General features: G+C 39.6%; 1 protein-coding gene across 5 annotated transcripts in view; it reads right to left on the bottom strand.

The window, feature by feature from the left end:
* Nucleotides 1–20,970, bottom strand: part of LOC106882638 (uncharacterized) — a 185,713-nt gene that overhangs the window by 58,117 nt on the left and 106,626 nt on the right. The window lies entirely within an intron of this gene.

Raw genomic sequence — 20,970 nt, 5'->3', positions numbered from 1 at the left:
TCGTTAGTTGTGTATGGGTGGGTGGGTGTATAAGTGTAAGGCTGTTTCCGGTGCATATGTGCTATTTTCATGTGCACACGCCCCTTCACTATATGCATGTTTGTATATGTGCGGGTGTATATGTGTGATGGTAGGGCGTATATAAATGTGTGTGTGTGTGTGTGTGTGTGTGTGTGTGTGTGTGTGTGTGTGTGTGCAGGAGTGCGAATGTATGTCTCTATACATACGTATATTTATACGTATAGACATGTCTAAATATATATGTATTATATTACATGTATGCATGTAAGCATCTATGTGTGTATGAGGATGAGGTTGCGTACATTATATATATACGCGTGCGCGTGTTTGTGCGGGTATGTGTGCATGTATGAGTACGTACATACATGTGTGTGTGTATTTGTGTGTGCATGTACGTATACATGTTTATGTGCGTGTGTACGTATGTAGACATTGTAAACGCAGGTGGTTTATGTCTATGTATGTTATTTTTTTTGTGAGAATATGGTTATGTGTATATTTATATATATTTTTGTCATATTTTTTAATCTTTTAGCTTTTTCCATCTATTAGAGTTACTTTCCTTATATTTAACGGTTTTTCGTAGCGTCTGATGCCATTAATAGGTGACGAGAATGTATCGTAACTCTTCGCTTCAACATTCGAAACTGAGTACTATAATGACAACCGTTTACTCTTTGCTCTAATTTATAAAATAAAATAATTCTCTATTTCTACAAATATCGTGGTTTCATTCTTTTGTTGTTATACACACACACACACACACACACACACACACACACACACACACACACACACACACACACACACACACACACACACACACACATATATATATATATATATACAGACATAGAGCAGGGAATCGTCAATTAGTAATAAAATTAAAATTAACAATTTTGCCAAGTAGTTCAGTATGAAAAAACCTTTATCGGTAAAACCATTTATAATCATAAATATACAGGGATTAGCTTGAGTTGCTTCTCCAACATACTGAAAATTTAGAAATAGCAGTCAAAGAACTACTGATTCCAAACTACAAATTTTTTCTCTAACGGATGGCGATATTTATGGCACACACAGAACAAAAAAAAAACAGAAGAAAAAAGCAAAAACAAACCTGCCTTTAGTTAATTGGGTACGACGTTTCACGATTAAGGGTATGAAGATACCCTATTCCGTTCTTCAGCCTCAATATTCTAATAAATTTGATAGTGTCTAATAAACTCATGTGAATTTTGACCATGCGACATCAAGACCACGTGAGGCAGGCACTTACAAATTTATCGGCTAGTGAGTTCAAAACATTTCACAACAAAGAATCTATTCTATGTGCGTCACAAATAGTCCCGTATAAAAAAATCCCGTATGAAGGGATTACGGTTTAACCATCCAACTTAGAGGCATCAATATAAAATATACAGATATAGGGCAGGGAATCGTCAATTAGTAATAAAATTAATAATTAACAATTTTGCCAAGTAGTTCAGTATGAAAAAACCTTTATCGGTAAAACCATTTATAATCATAAATATACAGGGATTAGCTTGAGTTGCTTCTCCAACATACTGAAAATTTAGAAATAGCAGTCAAAGAACTACTGATTCCAAACTACAAATTTTTTCTCTAACGGATGGCGATATTTATGGCACACACAGAACAAAAAAAAAACAGAAGAAAAAAGCAAAAACAAACCTGCCTTTAGTTAATTGGGTACGACGTTTCACGGTTAAGGGTATGAAGTTACCCTATTCCGTTCTTCAGCCTCAATATTCTAATAAATTTGATAGTGTCTAATAAACTCATGTGAATTTTGACCATGCGACATCAAGACCACGTGAGGCAGGCACTTACAAATTTATCGGCTAGTGAGTTCAAAACATTTCACTCCAAAGAATCTATTCTATGTGCGTCACAAATAGTCCCGTATAAAAAAATCCCGTATGAAGGGATTACGGTTTAACCATCCAACTTAGAGGCATCAATATAAAATATACAGATATAGGGCAGGGAATCGTCAATTAGTAATAAAATTAATAATTAACAATTTTGCCAAGTAGTTCAGTATGAAAAAACCTTTATCGGTAAAACCATTTATAATCATAAATATACAGGGATTAGCTTGAGTTGCTTCTCCAACATACTGAAAATTTAGAAATAGCAGTCAAAGAACTACTGATTCCAAACTACAAATTTTTTCTCTAACGGATGGCGATATTTATGGCACACACAGAACAAAAAACAGAAGAGAAAAGCAAAAACAAACCTGCCTTTAGTTAATTGGGTACGACGTTTCACGGTTAAGGGTATGAAGTTACCCTATTCCGTTCTTCAGCCTCAATATTCTAATAAATTTGAAAGTGTCTAATAAACTCATGTGAATTTTGACCATGCGACATCAAGACCACGTGAGGCAGGCACTTACAAATTTATCGGCTAGTGAGTTCAAAACATTTCACTCTAAAGAATCTATTCTATGTGCGTCACAAATAGTCCCGTATAAAAAAGTCCCGTATGAAGGGATTACGGTTTAACCATCCAACTTAGAGGCATCAATATAAAATATTCAGATATAGGGCAGGGAATCGTCAATTAGTAATAAAATTAATAATCAACAATTTTGCCAAGTAGTTCAGTATGAAAAAACCTTTATCGGTAAAACTATTTATAATCATAAATATACAGGGATTAGCTTGAGTTGCTTCTCTAACATACTGAAAATTTAGAAATAGCAGTCAAAGAACTACTGATTCCAAACTACAAATTTTTTCTCTAACGGATGGCGATATTTATGGCACACACAGAACAAAAAACAGAAGAGAAAAGCAAAAACAAACCTGCCTTTAGTTAATTGGGTACGACGTTTTACCGATAAAGGTTTTTTCATACTGAACTACTTGGCAAAATTGTTAATTATTAATTTTATTACTAATTGACGATTCCCTGCCCTATATCTGTATATTTTATATTGATGCCTCTCAGTTGGATGGTTAAACCGTAATCCCTTCATACGGGATTTTTTTATACGGGACTATTTGTGACGCACATAGAATAGATTCTTTGGAGTGAAATGTTTTGAACTCACTAGCCGATAAATTTGTAAGTGCCTGCCTCACGTGGTCTTGATGTCGCATGGTCAAACTTCACATGAGTTTATTAGACACTTTCAAATTTATTAGAATATTGAGGCTGAAGAGCGGAATAGGGTAACTTCATACCCTTAACCGTGAAACGCCGTACCCAATTAACTAAAGGCAGGTTTGTTTTTGCTTTTCTCTTGTGTTTTTTGTTCTGTGTGTGCCATAAATATCGCCATCCGTTAGAGAAAAAAATTGTAGTTTGGAATCAGTAGTTCTTTGACTGCTATTTCTAAATTTTCAGTATGTTGGAGAAGCAACTCAAGCTAATCCCTGTATATTTATGATTATATATATATATATATATATATATATATATATATATATATATATATATATATATATATATATATATATATATATATATATTTCTGTCTATCTATCTATCTATCTATCTATCTATCTATCTATCTATCTATCTATCTATCTTTCTTCTTACCTATCTCCCCCTCTCGTTCTGCTTCCTTCTGTTGTCCTTGCTTCTCCCCTTCACTGCTATACATATCTCTCTCTTACTCTTCCTCCCTGTCTCTCGTCGCTCACCTTTGTTCCACTTCCTCCCTTTTCCTCTCTCTACCACTCCTCGTTGATAACATGTGACCTGTGGTCACCTCTTCCTTTTCCCTTCAGCCAGCATAAAGGCAAGACGAAACTACTGTCTCTCTCTCCTTTCAGCTTCGTCACACCATAGCGTTCAATATCTCATCGCGTTCGGCCCAAAGGCCTTTAATGTTGTTTTCACTGTTTAATTTTTCCTGTCTTGGTTTTTGTTTGCTACCTTGGAACCCTCCGTTTAGCAGCTTAATCCACTATTCGGGAAGAGCTATTCTAAGAGCGCGTTCAGCCTCATCTTCGAAACGCCTAGTTTAGAATAGAGGCAGCTGATGAAGGAAAAGTTCCATAAGTGGCTCGTCTGTTTTCTTATGTGTTCAGTCTGTTGTCTGTAAAAAAGTCCGTTTTTTTGGGCTTTATGTTCCCGTTCCTTTTTGACGTCCTGTAACCGGATATGCATCTATATATACATGTGGATGTAGGTATGTACATATATATATATATGTATACATGCATATGCTCATATATCATTTGTATATAAATATATATATATATATATATATATATATATATATATATATATATATATATATATATCCCTTATTTAAAACGATTCAGAAAAAAAAACTATCTTACATAAAAGTAACCGTTATTAGCAGCCGCTATTCTGAAGTACCCATGGTGTGAAAGCTACTTCTTCAAGTAAATCAAATCTGGCCCAGTTTGACTATTCACCAATCATATAAATAATGTTTCTCGAATATTTTGTAACTCAGCACCTTTCATCGAATGGTGTTCTATAAATACCACTCCTTCTGCATGTTTTGTAAATAAATGAATCAGTAATAACAACAGATTATTTTAATCAAACGAAAGTTAATTTTATGCAGTAGTTTAAGCCATAATTTTTGTCCTATCCCACCTTGCAAGCACCTTTTCATTTGTTTATTTATTTATCTATTTATTTATTTATTTAAATATTTGCATGGGTTAGTGCCATTTATGCTAAATTCTCATGGAAATTATTAAAGCCCAGGACTTTCGAATTGAAATTATAATGGACTTCGGTGCATAATACTCGTTTTTCTGCTCGTTGAGAGTGTCCTATTCATAGTTTGATCCAGAGAAGGGATTTTTTGAAAATATGTTTAAAATGTAATTATTGTATCTGGTTTAGATATTTTATTTCTAAGAAAAATCACGGCTCCTCAACACCCAGCATCCCTTATAACATCACCTGTAAGTTAAAAGTCTCCTCAAAGTGGCGCTACCGCGCAGGTTAAGACCTATTGGTATAAACTCCCTACCGAACACTAACTAAATAAAGTGCTGAATAAAATTACACACTGAATAAATCCAATTACGCCTATGAAACACAGACGAATTTAATTTTCATATACCCTTCTCTGTGTTGTGTGGCACTCCGTCGCTTACGACGTCGAGTGTTCCAGTTGATCCGATCAACAGAACAGCCTGCTCGTGAAATTAACGTGCAAGTGACTGAGCACTCCAGACTCACGTGTACCCTTAACGTAGTTCTCGGGGATATTCAGCGTGACACAATGTGACAAGGCTGACCGTTTGAATTACAGGCACAACAGAAACAGGAAGTAAGAATGAGAGAAAGTTGTGATGAAAGAGTACAGCAGGGTGCGCCACCATCCCCTGCCGGAGCCTCATGATGCTTTAGGTGTTTTCGCTTAATAAACACTCACAACACCCGGTCTGGGAATCGAAACCGCGATCCTATGACCGCGAGTCCGCTGTCCTAACCACTGGGCCATTGCGCCTCCACACCCTTCTCTACTAAAAGTGTATAATAATGATATCAATAGTTAGAGACAGAAACATGTATAAAGGGTGTGTGTATAAGCTGCTTCTCAACATAAATATTCTATTTAAAACGATTTTATATAAGAACTATATTAAATATGCTTTGGAATATTTGATGTTGAAATATGTTTTGAATTTGAAGATAACCAACATTTTCATATTGTGGGGTGAGTAATCTTTTTTTATGCCATGCATTTATGAACAATAAAGGTAAGGTTTCAAACAAGTCAATCACTAGTTTACTGCATTTCTGATGGCAAGCATAGACCTAACAAGACAGTAAGAAGAAAAACCCATAAAAATACTTCAGAACCAAAATGGATCATAAAGCATGTCTCATGAAGCAGACATACGATCAAAAGACTGAGTAACCGTAGTTTCCCAAACAGATAATCTAGGACTACATTATCTGGTGACCTTCATTTTTAAGACAGTAAGGCGTCATTTTAAGGAGACTTGAATGTTATTTCTTGTAGATTGAATGCCGACATAGAAGTTCCCTCATTGGCTTGTTCTAAAAGGGGTTTCCTGTTAGTAAGCGGCCAAACTTACGTAAAATCCCACTTAAAGAGCATATCGTCTATTTCTGACAATAAGGTGAACTGAAACTCATGGAACTAACTGCTACATATGGAAAATAGATCGGTTAAATGAAACACCATCCACAAATCTGAACTCAAGGCCCATGAGTTGGCTACTTAATACCGGAGACACACTGTGCAATATTCGGGTGAGAAATTCACCTTTCATTTACTTGAAGGTACGAAAACCTAAGATATAAACGCCATTCTTGCAAACCGTTCAACTTCGGATATTTTGATTTTGTGATTTAGAATTTCTGCGAAGGCTTAATTAATAGGGTGAGAACTTGTATTAAAGGAACAATGAATACGTCTGTTGTACCACCGTCACCAATACAACAGTATCGGCATCAATAATGCGTCTATATTCTACGCTGTTTAAATAGTCAAAGCGAAAAAGATCTATGAATATTCATATACTCTCAGGGAATAAAGCAAAGCAATGCACAGGTGGTCGCCCTTAGCCAGGAAAGCCACTTCTGCTATTGTCAGCAATAACAGGACAAAAAAATACGTTGCCACGGGATACTGCATGGCAAAATGCAAACAAAGAAACGAGAAATAATCACAAGATAATATCAGGAATTATTCATTAGTAAGACGACTAGATTATATTCTGCATACATATGAATGCACATTTGTGAAAAAAAACGCACAAATACACACAGAAAGACGCAGATGCACACTCATATCATTGATATATATATATATATATATATATATATATATATATATATATATATACAGACACGCTTTATATATATACACACACACACTAATATATACACATACGTTTCATATATATATATACATATGCCTCATATATATATATATATATATATATATATATATATATATATTTATTTATTTATATATATATTTATTTATTTATTTATTTATTTATTTATTTATGGGTTTCAGCCAAGTGGCTGTGGTCATGCTGGAGCACCACCGTGATTTTCTGGCTTTATGCTTTGCTCTCTTCATGTTCCTTGCATGGCTCTTCTCCTGCACCTGATATAGTCCAATCAAAAGTTTTGATGGCACATCTGGTGTATAAGAGAATTTGACATCGCTGACCTAAACTGTGTCTGATTTCGAGCCATTGGTTCGTCTGGTATCGTGGAGAGGAAAGCGTCGAGTTTTGTCTTGAAGACCTCTACATCCATGTCTTGCAGGTCTCTCAAATGTTTCGGCAGGGCATTGAAGAGCTGAGGTCCTCTGAAACCGAGGCTGCTGCAGTATCTTGTTCTTATGTGAGATGCAGTGGACGGCACCTTTGGCACCATGCAGTGGCGACCCGTGCGGGCATTCCTGTAGTACTTGATACCAAAGTTCGGCACCAGTCCTTCCAGTATTTTCCATTTGTATATTATTACATATCTCTTCCGCCTGCGTTCCAGGGAGTAGAGGCCTAATGCCTGCAGTCGCTCCCTGTAGTTCATCTGCTGGACTGTGGCGATCTTTTTTGTATAGTGCCTCTGAATTGCCTTGAATTCTGCTGTCCGTTTGACACTGTTGGTGACCACAACTGAGAGCAATAGTCTAGGCGGCTCAGGACAAATGTCTTCCATAGAGTCAACATGACTTTTTGATCCCTTGTACGGAATGTCCTCAGTATCCACCCTGCCAGCTGTCTACACTTTGCTGTCAACTTGACAATGTGCATGTGAAATGATGCATCACTACACATGTTGATGCCCAGGTCTATCACGGTTTGTGATTCTGGGATTGCAGTACCTCCAGGTCCTGTGTATGCCAGTTGGGAGGCACTTGTGGCCTTGTAGCGCAGTACTTGAAATTTTTCCTCATTGAACTGCATATTGTTTTGCTCTGCCCACTCATATATTGCATTTAGATCATTCTGTAGGCTTACAATATCATCAGGATTCTTTATTGCCTGAGATAGTTTTGTGTCATCAGCGTAGCTAGTGACAGTGGCTCTCCGAGTGACCGTGGGCATGTCCAGAAGGGCCACTATGAACAGTAGTGGCCCCAGGACAGTTCCTTGTGGAACACCGCTCAATATTTGTGTTTCCCTAGATAGTTCTCCATTGGCTGCAACTGTCTGACTTCTACCATTCAGGAAGTCATGCAGCCATTCTCCTAATTTACCAGTTATGCCAAGGTTTCGCAGCTTGTGACATATCAAGCCATGATCAACTTTGTCAAAGGCTTTTGCAAAGTCGAGATATATCACATCAACATTTGAATGGTCAAGTAGCTGCTTCAGGACCCAGTCATAATGCTGCAGGAGCTTCAGATATATACGCTTCAGATATATATGTGTATATATATATATATATATATATATATATATATATATATATATATATATATATATATATATATACATATATATGTATATATATATATATATATATATATATATATATATATATATATATATATATATATATATATACATACACTTCATACATATACATACATACACTTCATATACATACACACACACACACACACACCCACACATATATATATATATATATATATACACTTCATATACATATATACATAAATACATACACTTCATATATATGTATATATATATATATATATATATATATATATATATATATACGTCATATATATATATATGTATATATATATATATGTATATATATACACTTTATATACATATATACATATATACATACACTTCATATATATGTATATATATATATATATATATATATATATATATATATATATATATATATATATATATATATATATATATATATATATATACGTCATATATGTATATATATATATACACTTCGTATATATATATATATATGCATACACTTCATATATATATATATATATATATATGTGCGTGTGTATAGATACACTTCATATATATATATATATGTATATATATATAAATTGTAAATCCAAAAGAAAAAAATAACAACAAAACTACAAAGGATTCCGCGGTACACGTGTTTCAAGCTCTACATGTGTATAATATAATATAACATAATATAATATATCATAACATAATATGTGTATAATCTACAATGTAAAGCCATCTTCAGCCGCAAAAATTATCTCTCTCCCAGGAAATTATATCATCTCGACGTTGAAGTAAGAAGAAATGTGTGTTTGCGGCTGAAGATGGCTTTACATTGTAGATCATACACATATTATGTTATGATATATTATATTATGTTATATTATATTATACACATGTAGAGCTTGAAACACGTGTACCGCGGAATCCTTTGTAGTTTTGTTGTTATTTTTTTCTTTTGGATTTACAATTTATTCCTTCACCGCAACCACTAGCTGGAATACACAGGTGCTTACAATTGTCAAGTATTACCTCTAATTTTCAATTTACCTACGTGTATATATATATATATATATATATATATATATATATATATATATATATATACATACACTTCATACATATATATATATACATATATATATATATACATATACTTCATATATGTATATATATATATACATGAAGTGTATGTATATATATATATATATATGAAGTGTATGTATACATACATATATATATATATATATATATATATATATATATATATATATATATATATATATATATATATATATATACAGGTGTTCAGCATAAGCCCACATTTCAGATATCTCCGGACACTGAACAATAGCATGAGGGACGGTTCCCTTGTCTCCCCCGCATCTTGGACAGGTCAGCGACTGATGCTTACCGTGTCTTGCGAGCTTATCCCAAACAGACAAGGCACCTCTGAAGCATTGCCAGGTTAAGGACTTTTGGAAGTTGTCCAACGTTCCCAACCCGAATGTACAGTGAAACAGGCTGTCCAGGGGAATAAATCCGAGACCTAGAGTCGCCCCAGGCCATCCTCGCATTCAGACTCTACCAACCTACTATATAAAATCCGCACTCTTTATGCCATTCACTTTGTTGTATTTCCCTCGGAAGACTCGCAGAGATAACACAACGAGTTATACAAATTTAATTATTACATTTATTATTCAATTACATACAAAGAACGCACTCACCCAATGTTCGTTATGAATAAACAAAAGTCATGTCCGCCATATATATTAATGACATTTTACTACGACAGTCACACAAGACAACAACAATGAAACAATGAACTCAGACGAACCACATGACACACGGAACGTCAGACGAATAATATATCCAACAGTCCATATAACACCTCCCCACTGAAATTGATGCTACACAAGAAGTATCAACAGCAAAGTCTCTCTTGGGTTTTACGGGTTCTCTTGGATCGTCTTGGGTTGTCTGGTCCATACTCTGGAACGGGTAACATGGTCTTGGGTCTGGTTTGTCTTTGAGTTAGTGGCACAGTTTCTGAGATCTCCATCGGGTGATCTGTTGCAAATTGAAATACAGTGTTTTCTGCATCACCAGGTTCATTGTCTTCCTCAGTTGTGTACCGCGGTCGCAGCTGTTCCCAGTGTCGTCTCCACATCGGGCCATGAGGTATGACCTTCACGTTAAAGCAGCGAGTACCCAATGACTTCTTAATGATTGCTGGTACCCATCGGGGATCTTTGTCTCGGCGAGGTCCATAGTATAGTGTATACACAGGATCTCCGGCCTTGTACTGCCTGGTAACTTTAGTGACATCAGCCGAGCCCGGAATCACCTGAGACTTATCTGCGTCCTTAGACTGTTTGGCTTGAGCAATGTGTGCTGGCGATGGCAGCAGAGAATCAATCCTTGTTCGTATCTGCCGGTGATTCAAAAGTTCACTCGGAGAGAATCCACAGGATGACGGTGTTCTCCGGTACTGCATCAAGAATTCTTGAAGTGCTCGTGTTGGCGGAAGAGAAGACTTCCTCAGAGCTTGTTTGAAGGTCTGCACCAAACGTTCCGCTGCTCCGTTGGTAGCTGGGTGGTAAGGTGCACCTGTCAGGTGTGTGATCCCGCGTTCTTTGCACCAGCTCTGGAACTCCCCAGACGTAAAAGTTGGTGCGTTATCGGTGACCAGTGTGTGAGGAAATCCGAAGTGTGCAAAGTCTTCCTCAAGCAAATTTAGAGTTGCTTTGGAGGACGTGGAGGAAGTAGGATGAATGCATGGGTACTTGGAATAAGCATCTGTGATCACCAGCCAATCTCTACCCATAAAATTTATTGCGTGGTCTAGGTGTAAGCGACTCCACGGCTTTTCTGGTAACATCCATGGGTGAACTGGAGGCTTAGATGGCTGCCTTTGATGTTCGTTGCACGAATCACATCGTTGACTGTCTATCTCTATGGCAGCATCGATACCAGGCCAATAAACAGCAGTTCTTGCCAGTTGCTTCATGCGTTCCATGCCAAAGTGTCCAAGATGCAGAAGATTGAGGATCTTTGGCTGCAAGCTATGTGGAATCACAACCCTAGATCCATGTATAAGGCATCCATGGCAGATACTAAGTGAGTTTGATAACTTACGGAACTTGTTGACTTCGTCATTGATTTCCATGTTCTTTGGTGGCCAGCCTTCACGGACGTAGCGCATCACTGTAGATATCACTGGATCTTTCCCTGACTCTTGACGGAGGACGTTAGCATCCACAGGTTGGACTTGAATACTGAGAGCTTTGATGGCACACACCATGTCTATGTCTTCACCATTTTCCTTTCTGTCAAAGTCGTTGTCATCACCGAATGGCAAGCGACTGAGGGCATCAGCATTGCCATGATCTGCTGATTTCCGATATTCAATGGTGTAGTCAAACTGGTTCAGCCACAGGGCCCATCGTGCTAGTCTGTTAGCAGCGAGAAGTGGCGTCCTTTTCCTCGGACTGAATAGTGATGTCAGTGGCTTGTGGTCAGTCACGAGTACGAATTTACGACCGTACAAATACTGGTAAAACTTCTGCAAGCCAAATATGATAGCTAGGGCTTCCTTTTGAATTTGGCTGTAGTTACGCTGTGCAGAAGTGAGAGTCTTGGACATATTGGATATTGGGCGCTCGCTTCCATCAGGATAGCGGTGAAACAGGACTGCTCCAATACCAACGTTTGATGCGTCACAAGCCAGTCCCAAAGTTTTGTTTGGATCGAAGTGTATCAGAACTTGACTTGATGAAAGTACATTTTTCAAGTGATCAAAAACTGACTGTTCCTCATCTCCCCACTTCCAAATAGTTGACTTTTTCGTAAGGCAATAGAGTGGCTCTGCTATACTGGTTAGGTTTGGGATAAACTTTCCATAAAACTGAACTGAACCTAGGAAAGATTTCAAGCTTGATTCGTTCGTTGGAGGCGGCATCTTTAAGACTGCTTGGACCTTGGATCCCTTCATGATCCCTTCAGCCGACAAAATGTTTCCAAGGTATTCTACACTGGGTAGTGCAAACTGGCACTTTTCACGGCGACATCTGAGTCCATTGTCGCTTAGACGTGTGAGCAGACACTTTAGGTTGTTTAGGTGACTGTTTGCATCTTTCCCACTGACGAGCATGTCATCCTGGAAGACGGCCACTCCAGGTAGATCATGGGTCAGGTTTTCCATGATCTCCTGAAAGTAACCAGGTGCTGACTTGATTCCGAAAGGGAGTCGTTGTTGCAGGAGTACTCCACGGTGAGTGCTGAGTGCGAGTCTGCGTTGACTCTCTGGAGCCAACTTGATCTGATTATAGGCATCAGCAAGTTCTATCTTTGTATATCCGAATCCACCTCCAAGTTTCTGCATCAGTTCAGCAGGGAGTGGCATTGGATGACGGTGATCAGCAAGTTGGTCATTGATTCCCACAGAGTAGTCACCACAAATCCGTAGTTTGGGCTTCAGGTTGCTTGAAGCGTGTGCTTTACGAATCGGTACCACTGGCGTTCCGTATTCATTGAACTGAACAGGCTTCCAGATTCCCTTGGCGATGCCTTCTTCGTAACCTTTGGCTAGGTCATCACGAAGAGCAAATGGGACCGGACGTGCCTTGTGAAAGACTGGTGTTGCGTCCGATTTGAACTTCATTTCCAGTTCAAAGTTCTTGAGACATCCCAATTCTTGCTTGAAAAGATCTGGAAATTCATCACACATGTTGTAACAATCTTGCTGCAGGGAAACATAGGGCTCACTTGAAGTCTTTGGATACATCACTTCAGCCCCTTCCCTCTTGACTTGGCTGTCTATGCTTTTCAAACCTAGAGCAGTGTCCACGGAAATTCCCAGAGTTTGGATAGCATTCCGACCCAGCAAATTAAGATCAGAGATCTTGGTGACTATGTAAGGTATAAGATCCTGCTTACCAGTTGTCGGATCCTTGGTTTGGCCCATGAAAGTTCCTAGAACAGGCAGGTTGTGCTTGCTGGCAGATTCATAGCGATGCTTGACATCTTGCAGCTTTGGTCTTCCAAGTTGTTTCCAGACTGACAAGGAAACAAAATTGCCTGTAGTAGCAGTGTCCAATTCCATTGTGAACAGTCTGTTCTGGATTGTTAGTGGCACAATTAAACTGTGAGTGTCTCGGGAAACTTCACCTAGGATCGCCTTGACCAGCTCAGCTTTTGTGATTCTTTTCACGGGAGTTTGTGAGTGGCCATTGCGTTGCTGGTGTTGTTTTTTTCTACACACCGCTTGCAAATATCCCTTTTTGTCACAAAAATGACATTTGGTTTCTCTGAAAGGACAGTCTGTCGCTTTGTGGGCCTTTCCACATCGGTAGCATTTCTCCTGGTTTGTGGAATAAGACTGCTGATGTTTCTTTTGAGGACTCTTACTCTTGTTCTGTTGGACCTTGTACACCTGCTTGGTTTTGGAACCGTAAACAGTTTCTTTTGCAACCTTTGCTGCGTCTTCAGTCTCAATGGCAACTTGGACAGCACGGGTAAAATCTAGTTCTGTGTCTTTTATCTTAAAAGCGCCTTCAGAACCGCTTCATTATTGACTGAACATATGAATCTCTGTCTCAGAGCTTCATCCTGTGGGTTGGTGGTCGCTGGAAAATCACAGGTAGCTGCATCCTGGCGTATACGTGCTGCCTGCTCCTGGAGAGTTTCGCCTGGCTTCCGCTGCATATCACTCCAAAACTTGAAACGCTCTCTCACAATGAAAAGTTTAGGGTTGAACTGTTCCTTCATGAAGTCAACGATTTCGTCCATTATCAAGTTGTTGATATCTTTAGGCGAATTTTGTTGGGTAGCCAGATTAGCAAGTTGTTTGTAAACAGTAGCGGTCTGATTGGTCAGGAACACTTGTGCTATGCGTTGTTCAGGTACAGCATTAGCAGCCACAAACGTACGGAATCTTGACCAGTAATCAGGCCATAGTTCTGTCGCTGAATCAAATGCAGCAAATGGTGGAATCGACACTGTTGTTGAAGCAGCTGAAAAATAGCCACTAGAATCGCCTTCAACTGTCGAGCACCAAACAGTTTTAACAAGCGTCCATATCTCTCTGATGTTGTTGCATTTGCTCGTCCATTTGTTCCCTAAACAATTTAATAAGTTCTACTGTCTGTTTTTCAGCCATTGTTATTACGATGAATAATTTTACGATAAAGTATGCATGTAATCCTATCGGCGACGCCAATAAACTCTGTTGTATTTCCCTCGGAAGACTCGCAGAGATAACACAACGAGTTATACAAATTTAATTATTACATTTATTATTCAATTACATACAAAGAACGCACTCACCCAATGTTCGTTATGAATAAACAAAAGTCATGTCCGCCATATATATTAATGACATTTTACTACGACAGTCACACAAGACAACAACAATGAAACAATGAACTCAGACGAACCACAGTGACATACGGAACGTCAGACGAATAATATATCCAACAGTCCATATAACACACTCGACCTCGGTCTACGAGAACACCAGGCTTCCTGTTCGCAAAGACTTTTGAACTCGGGGAACATTTGTCTGGCCAGCGGAGACCACACCCGTTCACTATCCAGGAGAATCCAGAGGTGCCTCAATCTCAACGCATGCCTGCATATCATTAACCAAGGCATTCCTAAACCTCCCTTTAAAGGCTTTTGACAGCAGACAGAGCGTTTCACAAGTAGCGACCTGCCCTTCCACAAAAGGCGAAAGAGCTGTCTCTCCAACCTGATCAACCACGAATCCGGACAGGGCACGACGGTCAGGCGGTAGGTAATGACCAATGCGATAAACACATTGGCCACCTCCGCCCTCCCTTTCAGGATAGCCACCGCCAAGACCAGGTCTTGACTAATGCAGCCACCCTGCTCAATATCTCCGTCCAGTTCTTCTCTATCTGGAGGCCTGGTCCAAACCAGACTCCCAGCAACTTAACCGGTCCCTCCGTCCAGCGCCCAACAACGCTGTCTGAAGGCATCGACTTGCCAACCCAGGTGCCGAGCAGCAAACCAACCGACTTTTCCCGGTTAATCTTTGCTCCTGCCACCTCCTCGTAAGCCTCAATAGTCTTACTCACTTCACGTAGGCGTGTTACTGAGGTTACGCTGATAGTGATATCATCCGTGTAAGCCGTAACAAACGTGCGCACACACACACACACACACACACACACACACACACACGCAAGCTATTGATCTAATACCTTGCTGTTCTGCACGCAGCCCGTAAATTATTATCAAATTGGTGGACATCAACATGCATCAACAAATAATTGGTTGATTTCTAAAAAAACAAAGACCTGTATTCTTGTTAGAATAATCGGTCCGGAATAGCTTTGACTGAATAAAGTCGAAACACCGTGTCTCTCGAAGTTCTCTCTTGCTAGTGAATCGTTTATCAACACACATCATTTAAAGAGAGGTGTTGTTCTCCGGCGGCGAAAAATAAGACCGATCTGATGGTTATGTTATTAAATGGTAGGTAAATCTTGTAAGAAAGCAACCGAATTTCTTCGAGCCATACATTATAACAATAATATGCGCACGCACACACACATACAATGTGGTCTATAATACACACAAAAAAAACGGACTGTCACGTCTAGAATTACATAAATCAACATAAATCTACTTTAGCATGGCTAATGTCGGGATAAACAACAGCTGTATTAGTGTCGAAATTGTGATGATGGTTAGTCGATAATTGACGAGAGAATTAGCATATCTGTGTCCATTGCTTGTGTGTTGTTTTCTATATGTCTTTTTTTTTTTGTCGTCCTTCTCTTTCACATTTCTACTATTATACATAACATTCTGGTTATACAGCGCGTGTGTGAGGGAGCGAAAGTAAACAGAAGAAAAGAAAGCGGCTATAAAACAGGGGTGTGAGAGAAATGAGGAAAATTAGCGGCAGAGTGGTATTAGAATATCTATTCTGATAGAGAGTAGCATAAAATCTAATATTAATCGGCTACTTGTGAGGGAGAGAATAAGGGTGAATAAACAGATAGACTATTGAGGAATAAAGAAAGTGAGGTTAACACCAGTTTACCTTCAGATAAAATAAGTACCATATTAGAATATCTATTCTGATAGAGAGTAGCATAAAATCTAATATTAATCGGCTACTTGTGAGGGAGAGAATAAGGGTGAATAAACAGATAGACTATTGAGGAATAAAGAAAGTGAGGTTAACACCAGTTTACCTTCAGATAAAATAAGTACCATTGCTCATTGATGAGTAGATTGTTCTATAATTAATGGAGTTGCTAAAGGCGCCGAACTGGCAGAATCGTTACCGCGGTGGGTACAAAGCTCAGCGACATTTCTTCTAACTTCACTTGCAAAATTCAAATGCTGCCGAGGTCGATTTTACCTTTCATCCTTTCAGGGCTAATAAAATAAGTACCAGTTGAATACTGGGGTTGGTGTAATCGACTTACCCTCTCCTCTAAAATCACTGGCCTAGTACCGAAATTTGAAACCATAATTAATGTGATTACTACAGTGTATATAAATGATGCATATTGTTATATGGACTGTTAGATATGTAATTCGTCTGACGTTCCGTGTGTCATGTGGTTCGTCTGAGTTCATTGTTTCATTGTTGTTGTCTTGTGGGACTGTCGTAGTAAAATGTCATTGATATATATATGGCGGACATGACTTTTGTTTATTCATAACGAACATTGGGTGAGTGCGTTCTTTGTATGTAATTGAACAATAAATGTAATAATTAAATTGTATAACTCGTTATGTTATCTCTACGAGTCACCCGAGGGAAACATAACAGAGTTTATTGGCGTCGCCGATAGGACCGATAGGATACATGCTTACTTTACCGTAAAATTATTCATCGTAATAACAATGGCTGAAAAACAGACAGTAGAACTTATTAAATTGTTTAGGGAACAAATGGACAAGCAAATGCAACAACATCAGAGAGATATGGACGCTCTGTTAAAACTGTTTGGTGCTCGACAAGTTGAAGGCGATTCTAGTGGCTATTTTTCAGCTGCTTCAACAACAGTGTCGATTCCACCATTTACTGCATTTGATTCAGCGACAGAACTATGGCCTGATTACTGGTCAAGATTCCGTACGTTTGTGGCTGCTAATGCTGTACCTGAAAAACGCATGGCACAAGTGTTCCTGACCAATCAGACTGCTACTGTTTACAAACAACTTGCTAATCTGGCTACCCAACAAAATCCGCCTAAAGATATCAACAACTTGATAATGGACGAAATCGTTGACTTCATGAAGGAACAGTTCGACCCTAAACTTTTCATTGTGAGAGAGCGTTTCAAGTTTTGGAGTGATATGCAGCGGAAGCCAGGCGAAACTCTCCAGGAGCTGGCAGCACGTATACGCCAGGATGCAGCTACCTGTGATTTTCCAGCGATCACCAACCCACAGGATGAAGCTCTGAGACAGAGATTCATATGTTCGGTTAACAATGAAACGGTTCTGAAGGCGCTTTTTAAGATAAAAGACTCAGAACTAGATTTTGCCCGTGCTGTCCAGGTTGCCATTGAGACTGAAGACGCAGCAAAGGTTGCAAAAGAAACTGTATACGGTTCCTAAACCAAGCAGGTGTACAAGGTCCAGCAGAATAGGAATAAGAGTCCTCAAAAGAAACATCAGCAGTCTTATTCCACAAACCAGGAGAAATGCTACCGATGTGGAAAGGCCCACAAAGCAACAGACTGTCCTTTCAGGGAAACCAAATGTCATTTTTGTGACAAAAAGGGTCATTTGCAAGCGGTGTGTAGGAAAAAACAACATCAGCAACGCAATGGCCATTCACAAACTCCCGTGAAAAGAATCACAAAAGCTGAGCTAGTCAAGGCGATCCTAGGTGAAGTTTCCCGAGACACTCACAGTTTAATTGTGCCAGTAACAATCCAGAACAGACTGTTCACAATGGAATTGGACACTGCTACTACAGGCAATTTTGTTTCCTTGTCAGTCTGGAAACAACTTGGAAGACCAAAGCTGCAAGATGTCAAGCATCGCTATGAATCTGCCAGCAAGCACAACCTGCCTGTTCTAGGAACTTTCATGGGCCAAACCAAGGATCCAACAACTGGTAAGCAGGATCTTATACCTTACATAGTCACCAAGATCTCTGATCTTAATTTGCTGGGTCGGAATGCTATCCAGACTCTTGGAATTTCCGTAGACACTGCTCTAGGTTTGAAAAGCATAGACAGCCAAGCTAAGAGGGAAGGTGCAGAAGGGATGTATCCAAAGACCTCAAGCGAGCCCTATGTTTCCCTGCAGCAAGATTGTCACAACATGTGTGATGAATTTCCAGATCTTTTCAAGCAAGAATTGGGATGTCTCAAGAACTTTGAACTGGAAGTGAAGTTCAAATCGGACGCAACACCAGTCTTTCACAAGGCACGTCCGGTCCCATTTGCTCTTCGTGATGACCTGGCCAAAGGTTACGAAGAAGGCATCGCCAAGGGAATCTGGAAGCCTGTTCAATTCAATGAATACGGAACGCCAGTGGTACCGATTCGTAAAGCACACGCTTCAAGCAACCTGAAGCCCAAACTACGGATTTGTGGTGACTACTCTGTGGGAATTAATGACCAACTTGCTGATCACCGTCATCCAATGCCACTCCCTGCTGAACTGATGCAGAAACTCGGAGGTGGATTCGGATATACAAAGATAGACCTTGCTGATGCCTATAATCAGATCAAGCTGGCTCCAGAAAGTCAACGCAGACTCGCACTCAGCACTCACCGTGGAGTACTCCTGCAACAACGACTCCCTTTCGGAATTAAGTCAGCACCTGGAGTGGCCGTCTACCAGGATGACATGCTCATCAGTGGGAAAGATGCAAACAGTCACTTAAACAACCTAAAGTGTCTGCTCACACGTCTAAGCGACAATGGACTCAGATGTCGTCGTGAAAAGTGCCAGTTTGCACTACCCAGTGTAGAATACCTTGGACACATTTTGTCGACTGAAGGGATCACTAAGGGATCCAAAGTCGAAGCAGTCTTAAAGATGCCATCTCCAACGAACGAATCAAGCTTGAAATCTTTCCTAGGTTCAGTTCAGTTTTATGGAAAGTTTATCCCAAACCTAGCCAGTATAGCAGAGCCACTCTATTGCCTTTCGAAAAAGTCAACTATTTGGAAGTGGGGAGATGAGGAACAGTCAGTTTTTGATCACTTGAAAAATGTACTTTCATCAAGTCAAGTTCTGATACACTTCGATCCAAACAAAACTTTGGGACTGGCTTGCGACGCATCAAACGTTGGTATTGGAGCAGTCCTGTTTCACCGCTATCCTGATGGAAGCGAGCGCCCAATATCCAATATGTCCAAGACTCTCACTTCTGCACAGCGTAACTACAGTCAAATTCAAAAGGAAGCCCTAGCTATCATATTTGGCTTGCAGAAGTTTTACCAATATTTGTACGGTCGTAAATTCGTACTCGTGACTGACCACAAGCCACTGACATCACTATTCAGTCCGAGGAAAGGGACGCCACTTCTCGCTGCTAACAGACTAGCACGATGGGCCCTGTGGCTGAACCAGTTTGACTACACCGTTGAATATCGGAAATCAGCAGATCATGGCAATGCTGATGCCCTCAGTCGCTTGCCATTCGGTGATGACAACGACTTTGACAGAAAGGAAAATGGTGAAGACATAGACATGGTGTGTGCCATCAAAGCTCTTAGTATTCAAGTCCAACCTGTGGATGCTAACGTCCTCCGTCAAGAGTCAGGGAAAGATCCAGTGATATCTACAGTGATGCGCTACGTCCGTGAAGGCTGGCCACCAAAGAACATGGAGATCAATGACGAAGTCAACAAGTTCCGTAAGTTATCAAACTCACTTAGTATCTGTCATGGATGCCTTATACATGGATCTAGAGTTGTGATTCCACATAGCTTGCAGCCAAAGATCCTCAATCTTCTGCATCTCGGACATTTTGGCATGGAACGCATGAAACAACTAGCAAGAACTGCTGTTTATTGGCCTGGTATCGATGCTGCTATAGAGATAGCCAGTCGACGATGTGATTCATGTAACGAACATCAAAGGCAGCCATCTAAGCCTCCAGTTCACCCATCGATGTTACCAGAAAAGCCGTGGAGCCGCTTACATCTGGACCATGCAATAAATTTTATGGGTAGAGATTGGCTGGTGATCACAGATGCTTATTCCAAGTACCCATGCATTCATCCCACTTCCTCCACGTCCTCCAAAGCCACTTTGAATCTGCTTGAGGAAGACTTTGCGCACTTCGGATTTCCTCACACACTGGTCACCGATAATGCACCAACATTTACGTCTGAGGAGTTCCAGAGCTGGTGCAAAGAACGCGGGATCACACACCTGACAGGGGCACCTTACCACCCAGCTACCAACGGAGCAGCGGAACGTTTGGTGCAGACCTTCAAACAAGCTCTGAGGAAGTCTTCTCTTCCGCCAACACGAGCACTTCAAGAATTCTTGATGCAGTACCGGAGAA

Source organism: Octopus bimaculoides, chromosome 3, assembly GCF_046866305.1.
Source record: "Octopus bimaculoides isolate indiv1 chromosome 3, ASM4686630v1, whole genome shotgun sequence".
Classification (NCBI taxonomy): domain Eukaryota; kingdom Metazoa; phylum Mollusca; class Cephalopoda; order Octopoda; family Octopodidae; genus Octopus; species Octopus bimaculoides.
Note: the sequence above shows the minus strand (reverse complement) of the source record. Positions and strands in the feature narration are given on the sequence as shown.